The following is a 17,730-nucleotide window of genomic DNA, read 5'->3' as shown; positions in this document are numbered from 1 at the left end:
CCATTTCCTCTCATATGCCTCTATGGACATTTTTATTTTTTCTTTATTTTCTTTTGTTTCACCTGGGATTGGATTTGTTGAGTACTAGGTAGGGTTTATTAATGTTTTCAAACCATCTAGCAAAGGTAGATCATGTCCTAGACATAATTTTCAAATATAGCCATAGGCTCATATGTGAGGCTATTTGCATTTTTCTCTTTTTCTTATTTGTCTCTCTTGGATCCAAATGAGCATGGTTTAGGGTTTAGTGGGGTTTAACAATGGTTCACAACCATTGGGTAAAGTAGCTAGGGCAAAGGTCAAGATTTGCAAATTAGGGTTATAGGCTTACATATGTTTTCTCTTTTCTTTTGTTTTTCTTTTGTTTTATTTCTTTTTGACTCCTAAGAGCAAGGTTTAGGGTTTAATGTTATTTTCAAACATTTTAACAAACAAACAAGGCAAAGATCATCACCTACAAGCATGAGCACTGTGCTCCTTATAGAACTTAAATAAAGTTTTTGTTGGTTCCAAATTTTGGAAAAAGGAAATTCATTTTCTTCTTTGTTTTAAAATTGGGGATGTTACAAACCCTTCCCCCTTAAACAAATCTCGTCCCGAGATTTTAAGAAAAGTTAGGTTCCTAAGAGAGATTGAGCAATTGGATTAACGGGAAAACATACTTGGCATGGCCTGAGGTGCTTCCTGAGCTTCTGTGGTACTCATATGGTAGAGACGGCCGTTGTGGTTGTTCTGGTTCCTTCTGGCTACGAAGCGCCGCTGTTGCTGGGCAGGTGCAGTGGTATTGGGGGTTGTCTTGGCAAGTTTCTTGGGGCATTCATTGGAGTAATGACCCACAGTGCCACATTTATAACAGGTTATTGTTGACTTGTCCTTGGGGGTGACGGGGATGGCATTGCTTCCAGTCCGCGGGCCAGTGTTGGTGTTGTTGTTGTTACCATTGTTGTTGTTGCTGTTGTGGTGGTTGTTGTTGTTGTGATTGTTGTTGTTGTTGCCTCCGGGCTTCGGGGGTCCTCCATTATTGGGGGTGTAGTTTGGGCGGTATGTCTGAGCAGTTGGCTTGTTGTGTCTTGGGGTAAATCCTCCAGATGAATTGTTGCGATACTTCTGCGTATGGTGGGGTCCATTCTGGTTCATCATCCTGCGCTTGCGGTTCTCGTTGGCTTGGTGAAGCTTCCCTTCCATCTGGATGGCGGAGTCCACCAGGGCTTCGAGGTCAGCAAACGGGATGTTCACTAACACAGTCTGCATCTCATCATGCAGTCCATTCAGAAATCTCTCCTTCCTCTTCTCGTTGGTGTCGGTCTCATCCGGGGCGTACCTTGACAGAGTAAGAAACCTGTCGCGGTATTCCACCACGAACATCCTTCCTTGTTTGAGTTCGCGGAACTCTTCTCTCATTTCTTGATCAGTCCTTGGGGCACATGGCATTTGCTAAACTTGAGCTTGAAGTCCTCCCAGGTCATCATTTGTCCTGCATTCATTGCGCGGGCACTTGTCCACCAGGCTCTTGCAGGTCCTGACAGGTAGTGGGTGGCGAACAGTACTTTCTCTGCGGCTTCAACTCCCGCAACTTCTAAGTTGTTTTCCATGGTTTGGAGCTAGTCATCAGCATCTAGGGGCTCTTCTGTTTTGCTAAACATAGGTGGGTTGGTGTTCTGAAAGTTCTTCAGCTTTGACCCAGGGTGGTCATGGTTTCCGTGGCCTTGATTGTTCCGAGCTATCTGTTGCAGTGTAGCAATATTAGCTTGTCTTTCAGCTCTTTCTACTTCTCGGTCTGCCATCATCATCTGCAGCATCTGCAGCATTGCATCTTGGTTGCTGTTGCGGGTTGGTGGGGCCATCTGAACATTGAGGTCGATGATAAGATAAGAGGGAAATTTCTATGGTTTGTTTTGTTTAAAGTTCAAAAAGTTCAAAACTTGGAAACTTGAGTAGCGTTGAGGGGGTAAAACCAACAACACTTTTTTCATTCATACCAAACATCACACATTACAAAGCTAACACACCGTTGGTTTGAAGAACCATTCATTCATTCTACGATACAAGGGGATCCTGATACAAACTCACACCTACTCAAATGCTTTAGTGATACTACTCTTCAGGGTGGATTCTTCGTCTTCACGGGTAATGTGCTTGGCGAAAGATGCGGGCGTTGTCCAACTCCTTGCGGGTCTTGTACAGTATGAAGTCCAGGTATGCGACATAGTAGTTCATCTCCGGGTGCGGTGGCATGGTTATTGGTCTTCCCATGGGGTCATGTCTTGGGTAGTAAATGAAGCGAGTGTTCTTGAGCTTGTTCACATTTTGTCCACACAGACGGGCAATTGCTTCTTGCATGGCTTTGACTATCCCTTCCTTCCAAGTATTTCCCCTGACAGAAAACCAGATGGTTTCCCAAATTGGGGCTCCAAGCCTTCCTCTCAGATCTGCAGTAACTACCCACTGAGGTTGTCTCCCTGACTGATTATTGAGTGGCACTCCAAAGAACTCAGGATACGGGCATCCTAGATATTCAACTAGTTGCTTCAAATCCTTCTCGAACATTAGGTTTCCTCCGTGGCCAAGCTGGTAGGACTCACAGTTGTACTCCATCTGTGAAGAATTAGGGGAGTAAGTTAGAGAAGTGGTCAAGTGTGCAAAATTTTATGTAGGATTACAAGGAAAAGTAGAGCATGGATTTCTCATTTTGAAAAGATCTCAAGGATAAGAGTGAGAATAAGTTTTCCTAAATATTCCCTTCATTTGTTTGTGAAACTAAGTTTTTCAGACGTCCATTCTAACTAGGGTCTCCTAAGGTCAAACAATGGCTCTGATACCAACTTGTCAACACCCGGATTTTTAAGTCCAGATGCCTATTATGCCATACATCGCAATCCCAGGAATATTGTTTTTGCGAGACATAATAGATTGATATCACAGAACATCATTCATTACATATCATAATCGTCTTACAACAAAGGATCACATGATCCCGTCTTAATACAACATAGTGGATCTAGAGATCCTATTACAAAACACATAGCGGAAGCGAAGTAGCGGTTGCGGTCCATCTGCTCCACAGGCAACGGTTGACGTCAGGAGTAGTCCTAGTTGTCGTAGACGTCCTGCTGTCCTTCATCTTGGTACTGGGGCTCATCTTCATAGTCTGGCCATTTGAATAGCCAGGGACACAGCCATGAGTACTTTAAAGTACTCGCCAACTAATACTAGTGTAAGTACTATCAACTATGGTAAAGAGGTGCTAAGCTCTAAGTTCATTTGCATAAAGCTAGTTTTATTTCGTAAGCATTTAATAGATAGAGACTCCTCATTTGCCTAACTTAACTCAAGTGGGAACATTAGTGTCATTCCCACAACTCTGTTGTGATTCCAAGTCAAAGTCACCTTTCGAGTTCAAGTCACCAGTCCTAAGTCACATTTTGAAAATGGTCTGATGACGGAACAGTATGGCCTTTCCAATTGTCCGTAACCGTGGACATGGCTATTCGAATAGATTTACACTCTGCAGAGGTTGCACACTTGTGCCACAACATTTGATTCCATCCGTCAGGGATAACCCTGAATAATCGTAACTCAGTACGCGGATCATCAACCATAACCTTTCACTTACATACCCTAGTATAGGTACCTCTCCCCATGAGCTTGGCCTCCCAGTGAAGACAAACCATCAGCCTGGGAACTGCACAGGGCTTGGCCCGGACATTCACCTCAGTTCACATCATTTCGCTTTCAACGGAGGCAACCTCGGCATAACCCCTATGACGTTTGTTTAGAGGGAACCCATACTAAGATGCATAAACTTCCAGTTAAGCCCTACCCATAATCAGGTATTGTGGGGGTACTAAATAATTGGAAAGGTATCGCATCCAAACCCAACCATCAGTTTTTAATCCAATTCACCATATCATTCCAGTCATATTCAGCTTCAAAATCTTTCAAAGTCATTTCATTTCACAAGTTCCCATCTAGAGTAGTCAATTTTATTTGTTAGCACTAGCACTAGTCATGAGGGGTGCTAACTATCTTGTAGCTTTCTAGGCTAAAATTTGATACTCTTGTAGTACTCTATATTTAGACCAAAGTTAATTATAAAAGTAAGCTTTAATAATCAAAGTAAAAGCTTGTAAGGATAAAACTTGGGATTGATCATGAAGCATAAAGTAATAGGTGAGTGTGCCTTGCTCTGGTAGAGCTTTGCACTTTGCAAGAATATTAGCTTGCCTTGGTTGGTGTATTGATCAAAGTGGTCTTCTTCTTCCTGGAAGTAGACCTCCTCCTCCTGGTACTCCTCGGTACTAGCGTCTAAAACGGATACGGGATAACAATCACCAATCAAAGCTTAAGAGCTAGACTAAGCACACACAAGGTTCACACAAGCTAATCTATCCTCACAACATTGCAATCATGTTGGTTGACTTTGTTTTCTTCTTAAGAAAAATAATTTCCTCTCATTACAAATAATTATTAGGGCTTCTCTTTAGTTCTTGGAGAAATAATTTCCTCTCATTGAATCTTGTTAAGGTTTAAGTTCCTCAAATAATAATGTATGAACCCATGTTGACCAAGGTCAACACCTCATAATCATTATTTGGGAAAATGATTTAAATGAGATTCATCATCTCATATGATTTAACTACTACTTTGATTTAAGATCCTCAAGTTAGCAAAGATGAGACCATGCAACAAGGGTCATCACATTACTTCATAATACTTGGGAAGATGATTTAAATGAGGTGCTACACCTCATAGATTTAAAATCCTAAATTTGAAAATAATTTAAATGGGCTAGTATTGACTACATAGCCAATTTTTGATTCTAGCCCATGATCATATGCAGCAACTATGTCATATTTTTGCATAAACAATTAGAGTTTTTGAAATGTGAATTATGAGAATTTGAATCACCTCAAAACTCATCATGGTTGATTTTATAAATTTATTTGAATTCTGAAAACTCTCGGTCTTGTTATTTTTAGTATTCAAATTCTACAATAAATCTTGATGTGAATCCAGTGGGGTTGGATAGAGCTTTTCATAAGCTTTCCAAATATATAAATTTTACCAAATTTGGTTCAGGGGATTTGAAGTTATTCAATTTTGAATTGGGCACCAGTATGTAATTTGACTGAACAGAAATAATTCGATTTCAAATATTTGGGCCTAGGCGGGAAAATAAACGGGCCAGAGAGAGAGAGGGAGTTGGGCCGGCCCAACAGCGCTTCTCGCGTGGCAGGCCGCCTGACAGGTGGGGCACGCCTGTCAGCCTCCTTTAAAACCCCGAAGCGGTATGGACTAAGGTGAGGCGTAGGATTAGAATAGAGATCGACGGCCACGGCGAGGCTAGGGGGTGGGTGAGCTCACCGGCGGTCGGCGAGGCTGGGCGTCGGTGCAGGAGGAAGTTGTCGACGACGGAGAGGCGAATGGCGGTCGTGGGAGTGCTTGAGGTGGCCGAATTCGTCAGCTAGATCTGCGGCGGTGCTGCGGGACTTCAGCGTGCAATTGGGCGGCTACCGGCGACAATGTGGTTGGGAGAGGGTTTGAGGAGAGCAGATGAAGGGAGGAGAGCACGTTGGTGTGAAGAAATCGTCCCGGGGTGTGCTCCTTTTATAGGGGCGCGAGGTGACCGTGGGGCGCGCGGCAGGTTGATGGTGACGACGGCGATGGAGGTCACGCGGGGCCAGGGGAGTGGTGGCGTCCTGTAGGCGACGTCGAGGCGGGGCTAACGCACGTCATGGCGCGGCCAATGGAGGACGGAGCAGCTCGGGAGACGTCATGTACTGGCGCGGTACCGACGGACGACGTTGATGGCGTCATCGTGTACGGGGTTCCCGCGGTCCAATGGCGGTGTCTGGGAGGTAGGTGGTGACCTGGTGCGTGCGTGTGTGCAAGGAGAGGTCAAGGGGAGGACTGTGCTGATGAGGTGCGAGGATGAACTGGCGCGTCCAGAGCGCTCACCGTGCGCGCTCTGGCGTGGCATGGACGTCACGGGCACGACGCATTCCAGCGCTTGTCGTCGTTTCCTTGGCTCAGGGCTGTGTCTAGCATGATCAGCAGAATCAGGGGAAGGTGAAGGACATGCTGATGTCGTCCAGAACTGAGAGGAGAGGAGGAGAGCAGGGTGAGGACATGGTCACCTCGGCATGGCATTGTCCTGGCATCAAACGTCACCAAAGTGTGTCTCCAACGCATGGCAAGGTCTACTGGGTGTTAGGAGGATCTGATGATGACATATGGTGAAGGGTTGAGGCAATTAACCACTGGATATAAGCATGTGTGTAGTTGGTGAATTTGTGCCGGCCATGTGTTCGACACAATGCCCGCAAGAAGGAAATTTTTGCATTTTAGCACCAAAATTTATAGGAGTGATTCACATAATGTTTGTGATGTAGTGGTGGTGTTGGTTGGTCAAGGAGTGTTGATTTGTGAAAAATCAAATTAGGTAGGATCTTATTTCAGATTTGGGGTAGCATCTTGGCTTGCTTATATTAAGCAATAGAAAAGTATCTGGTCAAAGTGGCCAACATAAAAAATGTTCACCTTGATGTGGTCTTGGATGAGGTGCAAATAGTTGAGAGGGTTTAGTTTAGAAATTTCTTAGTATATGGGCTCAAAGTAGGCCCCTGATGTAAATCACAAAAGTGACCATCATCACATGTGAGTTGGAAATTGCATTTATTTTCATTTTGATTTGGTTTTTCTTGATCCCATTGATGTGGTTGAGTGTTAAAAAGGTATAAGATGGTAATCCAAACAATCAAACCAAGTTTTGTGGTCTTTTGCTCAAATTTGCAATTTTGGCCATTTCCTCTCATATGCCTCTATGGACATTTTTATTTTTTCTTTATTTTCTTTTGTTTCACCTGGGATTGGATTTTTTGAGTACTAGGTAGGGTTTATTAATGTTTTCAAACCATCTAGCAACGGTAGATCATGTCCTAGACATAATTTTCAAATATAGCCATAGGGTCATATGTGAGGCTATTTGCATTTTTCTCTTTTTCTTATTTGTCTCTCTTGGATCCAAATGAGCATGGTTTAGGGTTTAGTGGGGTTTAACAATGGTTTACAACCATTGGGTAAAGTAGCTAGGGCAAAGGTCAAGATTTGCAAATTAGGGTTATAGGCTTACATATGTTTTCTCTTTTCTTTTGTTTTTCATTTGTTTTATTTCTTTTTGACTCCTAAGAGCAAGGTTTAGGGTTTAATGTTATTTTCAAACATTTTAACAAACAAACAAGGCAAAGATCATCACCTACACGCATGAGCACTATGCTCCTTATAGAACTTAAATAAAGTTTTTGTTGGTTCCAAATTTTGGAAAAAGGAAATTCATTTTCTTCTTTGTTTTAAAATTGGGGATGTTACAATCTCCAACACGCCTAGCGTCTTCAACCTTCATACATTCCCATAAAACTTATGAGTTTATGTAGCCTCACTAAATTATATTCTATCATCTTGTAATAAGGTCTTAGATATCACATATATCTCACACCTTGCTTATTTCTGAAAACAAACTTTTCAGCTCCTTACTTTTCAAACGGATTTGAACTTCAAGTTTCACGGAGACAAGATGATTTTAGGTACTAATTGAAACCATTGCTCTAATGTGAGTTTTACCAAAAGTTTGCAATAGGACTTAATCATTACTTGATTCTTTAACAATACGGTACCAGTCCGTCAAGTTACTTGTCAGATTTAACAGTGTTTCTATCTCAATTACAAGACTAGCGCCTGGTAGATAACGGATGCCAATTCTACAAATTTAATTCAAAATACTATTCAAACTATGTTCATGATAATTAGTTCATGTTTTAATCTAATTACTAAAGAACTCCCAATTAATACAACATCCCTCATAGTTGTTTAGTGGCACACGATCCATATCCACTACACCAAAACCGATCATCACGTGAGATGATGTAGATTCAATGGTGACAATCAACATGTTGATCATATCATCCATATGACTGGTGTTCAACCTTTCGGTTTCCTGTGTTCCGAGGCCATGTCTGTACATGCTAGGCTCGTCAAGCAAACCCAAGTATTTCCGCGTGTGCAACATGGCTTACACCCGTTGTATGTGAACGTAGAATCTATCACATCCGATCATCACGAGATGCTTCAAAACGATGAACTGTAGCAACGGTGCATACGAGGGGAGAACACTTTATTATCTTGATATTAATGTGAGGGATCATCTTATAATGCTACCGTCGTGATCTAAGCAATACAAGATGCATAAAAGGATTAACATCACATGAAATTCATATGTGATATGATATGGCCCTTTAGTCTTTGCGCCTTTGATCTTCATCTCCAAAGCACGGACATGATCTCCATCATCAACAGGCATGATCTCCATCATCGTCGGCGTAGCGTCAAGGTCCATGGCGCCGTCTTCATGGTTGTTCACCACATGTAGCAACTATTACAACTACTTTGAAATAATACTACTACATGAAATATAAAGACAACCATAAGGCTCCTGCCGGTTGTCACAATACAATAATGATCATCTCATACATATTCATCATCACATCATGGCCATATCACATCACCAAACCCTGCAAAAACAAGTTAGACGCCTCTAATTTGGTTTGCATATTTTACGTGGTTTAGGGTTTTCGAGTGAGATCCAATCTACCTATGAACATGAACCACAACGGTGATACTAGTGTTGTCAATAGAAAGAGTAGATTGAATCTTCACTATGGTGAGAGAGACAGACACCCGCAAAGCCACTTATGCAATACAAGTTGCATGTCGAGCGTGGAGCAAGTCTCATGAACGCGGTCATGTAAAGTTAGCCCGGGCTGCTTCATCCCACCATCCCGCAAGATGCAAAGTACACTAACTAAAAACAACAAAAGCATCAACGCACACAAAAACCATTGTGTTCTACTCGTGCAACCAATCTATGCATAGACACGGCTCTGATACCACTGATGGGATTCGTAGCATAGAAAACAAAAAATTTCCTACTGCAAGAACGAATAACAAGCCAAGATCTAATCTAGTAGATGGTAGCAACGAGGTGAAGATCATCATACCCTTGAAGATCGCTAAGCGTTAATGAGATTAGATCTCGTGGTTGATGTAGTCGATCACTTGCCGCTTGCAAAAGCGCATAGAAGATCTTGACGGTGCCACAATCGGGCAGCACATCCGTACTCGGTCACACGTTCGGTGTTGATGACGATGTCCTTCTCCCCGTTCCAGCAGGCAGCGGATGTAGTAGATCCTCCTCGGAATCCCGACAGCACGACGGCGTGGAGGCGGTGGTGGTGGAGATCTCCGGCAGGGCTTCGCCTAAGCACCGCGGGAGTATTGGGAGGAGGGGGGCGGCTAGGGTTTGGGGAGAGGGGCCACTTGGGGGGGCGCCGGCCTTGGGTGCCCTGGGTGGTGCAGCTCTTGTGGTGGCTGGCCCCCTCCCTCTCCTCCTCATTATATAGGTGGAACCCCTAGGGTTTGCCCAAAGATTCGAATAATACCCCAATTCAAAACCTTCCATATGGACGAAACCTAGGGGGATAGGGACTCCTCCCTTTCCTTCCCTCTTGTGGCCGGCCAAGGAGGTGGAGTCCACCATGGACTCCACCTTCCCTCTTGGTTGGCTGGTTAGGGTTGGTGGAGTCCTTCCGGGACTCCACCTTCCATGGTGATTTCTTCCGGAAGGTTCTAGAACATTCTAGCGCCTTCCACAAATGCACCTGATCATTTCCAAACTTGGAAAGTGACTTCCTATATATGAATCTTATTCTCCGGACCATTCTGGACCTCCTCGTGATGTCCTGGATCCCATCCGAGACTGAACAACATCCGAACTCCATTCCATATTCCATATCTACTTAAAACGACATCAAACCTTAAGTGTGTCACCCTACGGTTCGTGAACTATGCAGACATGGTCGAGACTCCTCTCCGACCAATAACCAATAGCGGGATCTGGAGATCCATAATGGCTCCCACACATTCAACGATAACTTAGTGATCGAAAGAACCATTTACGTACGATACCGATTCCCTTTGTCACACGATACTTTACTTGTCCGAGGTTTGATCATCGGTATCTCCATACCTAGTTCAACCTCGTTACCGACAAGTACTCTTTACTCGTACCGTGGTATGTCATCTCTTGTGACCTAGTCACATGCTTGCAAGCTAATTAGACGACATTCCACCGAGAGGGCCCAGAGTATATCTATCCGTCATCGGGATGGACAAATCCCACTCTTGATCCATATGCCTCAACTCACACTTTCCGAATACTTAATCCCATCTTTATAACCACCCACTTACGCAATGGCGTTTGATGTAATCAAAGCATCCTTCCGGTGTAAGTGATTTACGTGATCTCATGGTCGAAGGACCAGGTAACTATGTATCGAAAGCTTATAGCAAGTTGAACTTAATGACTTGATCTTATGCTATGCTTACTATGGGTGTGTCCATCACATCATTCACCTAATGATATGATCTTGTTATTAATAACATCCGATGTTCATGATCAGGAAACCATGATCATCTATTAATCATCAAGCTAGTTAAAAGAGAGGCTTACTAGGGACTCTGGTTGTTTACACAACACACATGTATCAATGTTTCCGGTTAATACAATTATAGCATGGTGTAAACATTTATCATGAACACTAAGATATAACAATAACTATTTTATTATTGCCTCTCGGGCATATATCCAACAGATACCGAACAATAGAAAATTGAGCTTGAAGCACACCAAATGCCTGCTGGATATCCTTCCGATAGCTCTCCTAGCGCTCAGCAAAGTGGCAATTCTTCTGACACGTTGGCACGGAGACTGTCTTGACAAATGTCGCCCATGTTGGATAGATACCATTGGCTAGATAGTAGAATTTTGTATATTGGTTGTCATTGATCTCAAAGTTGCATGGTGGAGCATGATCTTCCACAAGTTTTGAAAACACCAGAGAGTGCTGCAACATGTTGATGTCATTTGTGCGATCCAGCCGTGCGAAATACACAGGTCATAATCCGCCACAACTTCGAGCACCACACTGCAATATCCACGATGCCCTTTGTACAAACCTAGCAAAGCAAACGAGAAGTTCTTCCAGGACCAACGCATACAATCTATGCTTACAAGTATGAAGTATCCCACAGAATGCTCTCACTGCATTTTGTGCCATGATCCTCGCAGTCTCTGCTTCAGTTGACCCTCTCAAATAGTCGGGCCCAAACTTTTCTACCACGGCTCGGCATAATTTCTACATGTAGTCAATGGTAGTGGACTCAATCATACAGAATGTAGTCGTCCTGTGCATCGACAGGTGCTCCATATGCAAGCATCCTTATGGCGGCGGCATTTCTAGATCGACGAGATGCCAGACATGCTAATGGCGTCGTGATTCTGCCTGAAGTAGGGGTCGAACTCTCTCATGCCATGAATGATTTTCATGAACAAGTGCTTGCTCATCCTATAGCGCTGCGGAAATTGTCGGCATGTGTTGCAGTGTCGGAGAAGTAGTCATTGTAGAGCATAGTGTGACCCTCCAACCTCTGCCGGGGCTTTGACTTTCTTCTTCCTGGCCAGGAACCTCCGTGATGCGGCCTCTTTTTCTCCCCGCATTCATCAAGCATTTTTTGAAGGCAAACGATGATCGCCTAGTGCTCGCGAACGTCGTCGTCGTAGGCTGCCTCATCATCAAGCATTTTTTTGGATCATCTCGTCGTCGCTATCCATGTCTAGAAGGCAAAAACAAATAGTTAGAAATCAGCGGCGGCGTACACAACCCGTTTATATGCGATTGTGAGAGAGTTATTTATGCACCATGATGAAAAGAAAGGACTCCAGTTTCGCTGCTAGGAATAAAATGATTTTTTGCACTTTCGTAGGAGCTCAAGTCATGCTTTTCTTCTTCACATCATTTTCTTCTTCACATGCTCATCTCTTGCTTGTGGGAAGGCAGAACTAATTCCTGAAGGTTGGGCATTTTCTTTTGTAATTGATTTTCTATTTTTTTAAGGCATTTTGTTTTGTATGTGGTCTTCTAGTTCCTTCGACATGGTTCTCTCGACGCGCCCTAAAGGATATAGAGTCCTTTTACCAACCAGTCAGATCAGCGGGTACCACTAGTAGAAAAAGAGGCTTCCGTCCACCCCCATTAGTCCCCAAAATATAGGAACCGCGACTAAAGGGGTCTTTAGTCGCGGTTCGGGAGGCGAACCGCGACTAAAGACCTGGGCCCAGCACGCTCGGTGGCCAGCTGGTGGACGGGAGGAGCTTTAGTCGCGGTTGGCCAGGCCAACCACGACTAAAGGTCCTCGTGCCTGGTCAAGGTTTTAGTCGCGGTTGGCCAGGCCAACCGGGACTAAAGGCCCATCCCTATAAAAGGCAGCTCAGCTCACTTCACTTAGCCATTTGGTGCCATTTCTCTTCACATTCTTCACAAGGGGTGGTGGCTTTGCTTTTGGTTCCTCTTATGCACACAAGGTGTTCGATGAAATGCCCGAGAGCATGAAACAAATATGATATGAAGTGTCCGAGCCACACTTGAGCTTTCTCATTTATTTTTTCTCCTCGATCGCGGTTAGCAACTTGAACCTTTCATGTGTCATTGATAAAATATGCATGTGTGTAGTTCATTGTTTAATTTCTATTATTCGTAGCTAGTTAGTTTAACAAATGCATGATGGTTAATTATATATTTTATATAATAATAATGTAGATGAATCGGCAATGGATGTACGGTAACCGACTCTCCGGCGAGTTCATTACGGGTTTGAAAGATTTCCTCGTAGTGGCTAATGCGAACAAGCAGGGGGGTTTTGTTATCTGTCCATGTGTTGGCTGTAAGAATCAGAAGAGTTACTCTTCCTCAAGAGACCTTCACCTGCACCTGCTTCGGCAGGGTTTCATGCCAAGCTATAATTGTTGGACCAAGCATGGAGAAAGAGGGGTTATAATGGAAGAAGATGAAGAAGGGCATGATTTCATCGATGACAACTATCTTGATCATTTTGGTGATACTTTCATGGAGGATGCTGAAGGTGGGGAAGGTGAAGGGGAAGGTGAAGAAGAGGCACGTGATGAGCCCGCTGATGATCTTGGTCGGACCATTGCTGATGCACGGAGAGGCTGCGAAACTGAAAAGGAGAGGAAGAATTTGGATCGCATGTTAGAGGATCACAAAAAGTCGCTGTAGCCCGGATGCGATAATGGTCTGAAAAAGCTGGGCTGCAGACTGGATTTGCTGAAATGGAAGGCACAGGAAGGTCTATCTGACTCGGGATTTGAAAATTTGCGGAAAATGATGAAGAATATGTTTCCAAAGAATAACGAGTTGCCCGCCGCATGCGTACGAAGCAAAGAAGGTTGTCTGCCCTCTAGGTTTAGAGGTTCTGAAGATACATGCATGCATTAACGACTGCATCCTCTACCGCGGTGAATACGAGAATTTGAATGAATGCCCGGTATGCACTGCATTGCGTTATAAGATCAGTGGCGATGACCCTGGTGATGATGTTGAGGGCGAGAAACCCAGGAAGAGGGTTCCCGCCAAGGTGATGTGGTATGCTCCTATAATACCACGGTTGAAACGTCTGTTCAGGAACAAAGAGCATGCCAAGTTGTTGCGATGGCACAAAGAGGACCGTAAGTCGGACGGGGAGTTGAGACACCCCGCAGATGGAACGCAATGGAGAAAGATCGACAGAGAGTTCAAAGATTTTGCAGCTGACGCAAGGAACATAAGATTTGGTCTAAGTACAGATGGCATGAATCATTTTGGCGAGCAGAGCTCCAGCCATAGCACCTGGCCCGTGACTCTATGCATCTACAACCTTCCTCCTTGGTTGTGCATGAAGCGGAAGTTCATTATGATGCCAGTGCTCATCCAAGGTCCGAAGCAACCCAGCAACGACATCGATGTGTACCTAAGGCCATTAGTTGATGAACTTTTACAGTTGTGGGGCAGACCTGGTGTACGTGTGTGGGATGAGCACAAAGAAGAGGAATTTGACCTACGAGCGTTGCTTTTCGTAACCATCAACGATTGGCCTGCTCTTAGTAACTTATCGGGACAGACAAATAAGGGATACAATGCATGCACGCACTGCTTACATGAGACTGAAAGTGTGTATTTGCCAAATTGTAAGAAGAACGTGTACCTGGGGCATCGTCGATTTCTTCACTGACATCATAACGTAAGAAAGAAAGGCAAGCATTTCAACGGCAAGGCAGATCACCGGCCGAAGCCTGCGGAACGTACTGGTGCAGAGGTATTTGATATGGTCAAGGATTTGAAAGTCATCTTTGGAAAGGGTCCTAGCGGACAATTAGTTCCGCAGGGAGCTGACGGGCACGCACCCATGTGGAAGAAGAAATCTATATTTTGGGAGCTAGAATATTGGAAAGTCCTAGATGTCCGCTCTGCAATCGACGTGATGCATGTTACGAAGAATATTTGCGTGAACCTGCTAAGCTTCTTGGGCGTGTATGGGAAGACAAATGATACAAAGGAAGCACGGCAGGACCAGCAACGTTTGAAAGACCCTGATGACCGGCATCCGGAATGGTTTCAAGGTCGTGCCAGCTACGCTCTTACCAAAGAAGAGAAGGTCATCTTTTTTGAATGCCTGAGCAGTATGAAGGTCCCGTCTGGATTCTCGTCGAATATAAAGGGAATAATAAACATGGCGGACAAAAAGTTCCAAAACCTGAAGTCTCACGACTGCCACGTGATTATGACGCAATTGCTTCCGATTGCTTTGAGGGGGCTCCTACCGGAAAATGTTCGAGTAGCCATTGTGAAGCTATGTGCATTCCTCAATGCAATCTCTCAGAAGGTAATCAATCCAGAAGATCTACCACGGCTACAGAATGATGTGGTCCAATGTCTTGTCAGTTTCGAGTTGGTGTTCCCGCCATCCTTCTTCAATATTATGACGCACCTCCTGGTTCACCTAGTCGAAGAGATTTCCATCCTCGGTCCTGTATTTCTACACAATATGTTCCCCTTTGAGAGGTTCATGGGAGTATTAAAGAAATATGTTCGTAACCGTGCTAGGCCAGAAGGAAGCATTGCCAAGGGCTATGGAAATGAGGAGGTAATTGAGTTTTGTGTTGACTTTGTTCCTGACCTTAAGCCGATTGGTCTTCCTCGATCGCGGCACGAGGGGAGACTAAGTGGAAAAGGCACGATCGGAAGGAAATCAACGATATGTATGGACGACCATTCTATGACTGAAGCACACCACACAGTTCTGACCAATTTCAGCTTGGTGGCTCCGTACTTTGAGAAACACAAGAATATTTTACGCTCGGACAACCCGGGGAGGCCTGAATCCTGGATTAGAAAGGCCCACATGGAGACTTTCGAGCTTGGTTGAGAAAACATTTAATGAATGACAATGATGTTGGAGATCAACTGTACATGTTGGACAAGACACCATCTTCGACTATAACGACTTTCCAAGGGTACGAGATAAATGGGAATACATTTTACACGATCGCCCAAGATAAAAAGAGCACCAACCAAAACAGTGGTGTCCGCTTTGATGCAGCAACCGAGAATGGGCAAAAGGTCACATATTATGGTTACATAGAGGAGATATGGGAACTTGACTATGGACCCTCCTTTAAGGTCTCTTTGTTCCGGTGCAAATAGTTCAAGCTAACAGGAGGTGGGGTAAAGGTGGACCAGCAATACGGAATGACAATGGTGGATTTCAACAATCTTGGTTACCTTGACGAACCATTCGTCCTAGCCAAAGATGTCGCTCAGGTTTTCTATGTGAAGGACATGAGTAGCAAACCGAGGAAACGGAAAGATAAGAAAACGATCAGTACATCATGCGATGATCCAAAGCGCCACATTGTTCTTTCAGGGAAAAGAAACATCATGGGAGTGGAGGACAAGATAGACATGTCAGAAGATTATAATATGTTTGGTGAAATTCCGCCCTTCAAAGTGAACACCGACCCAAGCATTAAGTTAAATGATGAGGATGCTCCATGGATACGGCACAATCGTAAGCAAGCAGGGACATAAGGGAAGAAATGATGAGTAATAATTTATTGTACCAAACTTTGTTAAATGGATCATGTGAATTATATTATCTGTGATGTGTTTGGTGTCCATTTTCGAATGATTCGATTGATTCGAGATACCACTGATGATACATGAAATTTGGAGTGACTTAGTCATACTCCTGCCTAGGCGTATAATATGCATACTCGTAGTCTTCATAGTCGCCGCCGTTGTACTGGTAGTCGTCGCCTTCTAAGTTGCCGCCGTCATCGTCGCTGCCGTCGTCATCGCTGTCGTCGGGCGGCGCTCGTGGCTCGAACTGAGGGTAGCGCATGCGGGGGATATCGCCGGCCGTGATGTAGTCCAGGACGCTCTGTAGAGTCCGGCCGTACCACCATAGCCGACGGCCGGCCTCGTGGAAGTTCCCAGGAGGCAGACCGTCCTCCTCATACCTGGCGAGCGCCCTGTCACGCCGATTGATGAAGAAGGCGTCCCAAGTATGCTGGTTATCGGGATGCCAGCGGGGATTCATCCGCTGCTCCGGCGTGAGGTCGATGTAGTAGTGGTTCGTGATGGCCGCCCGGCGCGCAGTACCCTGAGGGACGGGAGGGACCGGCACGCCTCCGGCGCTTAGGCTCCAGCCGGCGGGGACGCGGTAGCCCGGTGGGCAAGGGTAGTTCGATGCGCAAAGCTCCTCTACCTGCTGGTAGGTTAGAGTGGGTACGGTGGAAGCCATGAGAGAGTGATGAGAGATTGTAGATATGTGATAATGCTGGCCAAGCCGGGCTACATATATGTAGTGAGAAATGGCGGGAAAAATGGGAGTGGGAAGACAGGAGGCGGGAAGAAAGAGGCGGGAAGAAAGAGGCGGGAAGACAGGGAAGAAATGGCGGGAAGAAGAGGAATCCAGAGCTGGTCATCTAATCTTTAGTCCCGGCTGGTGGGTGCAACCGGGACTAAAGGTGGTTTTGTATCATCTAATAAAATTGTCGTTGGGATAAGGATGTCTGGGTAAGCTTTAGTCCCGGTTGGTGGGTGCAACCGGGACTAAAGGTGGTTTTTGTGTCATCTAAGAAAACTGTCGGTGGGATAAGGACGTTTGGGTAAGCTTTAGTCCCGGCTGGAGGGTGCAACCGTGACTAAAGCTGTCGGCAGGATAAGGACGCGTGGGTGGACGCACTGCTCGATGAGATAAAGCATGTAGCGCACGACGCCCTGTCGGAGGAACAAGACAAAGCAGCAGCGGCGCCGTGCCTACAAAATCTCCCGTGGCGCAGCTTCTCGAAGATGTCGTCGGTGCACACGCCCTACGACATCTTCGGAAGTTGCTCCTCTAACAGTGTTGGGTAAAGGGTTCGAAAATCTCCCGTGGCGCAGCTTCTCGAAGATGTCTTCGGTGCACACGCCCTACGACATGGTCGGGAAGAACTTGTGGGAAGCGGGGGCGGGAAGACAAGAGGCGTGAAGATAGATGAGGGAAGAAATTGGAATTTTCTGAATTTTTTGATATATTATTTCTATTTTTAACATTTTGAAATGAATTAGTTTTATTTTTTTGAATTTTTTGATATATTATTTGTATTTTTAAGATTTTGAAATGAATTAGTTTTATTTTTCTTAATTTTTTGATATATTATTTGTATTTTTGAGATTTTGAAATGAATTAGTTTTATTTTTCCAATTTTTTTGATATATTATTTGTATTTTTGAGATTTTG

This window comes from Lolium perenne, chromosome 4 (assembly GCF_019359855.2).
Source record: "Lolium perenne isolate Kyuss_39 chromosome 4, Kyuss_2.0, whole genome shotgun sequence".
NCBI lineage: Eukaryota > Viridiplantae > Streptophyta > Magnoliopsida > Poales > Poaceae > Lolium > Lolium perenne.
This window is presented reverse-complemented; position numbering follows the sequence as displayed.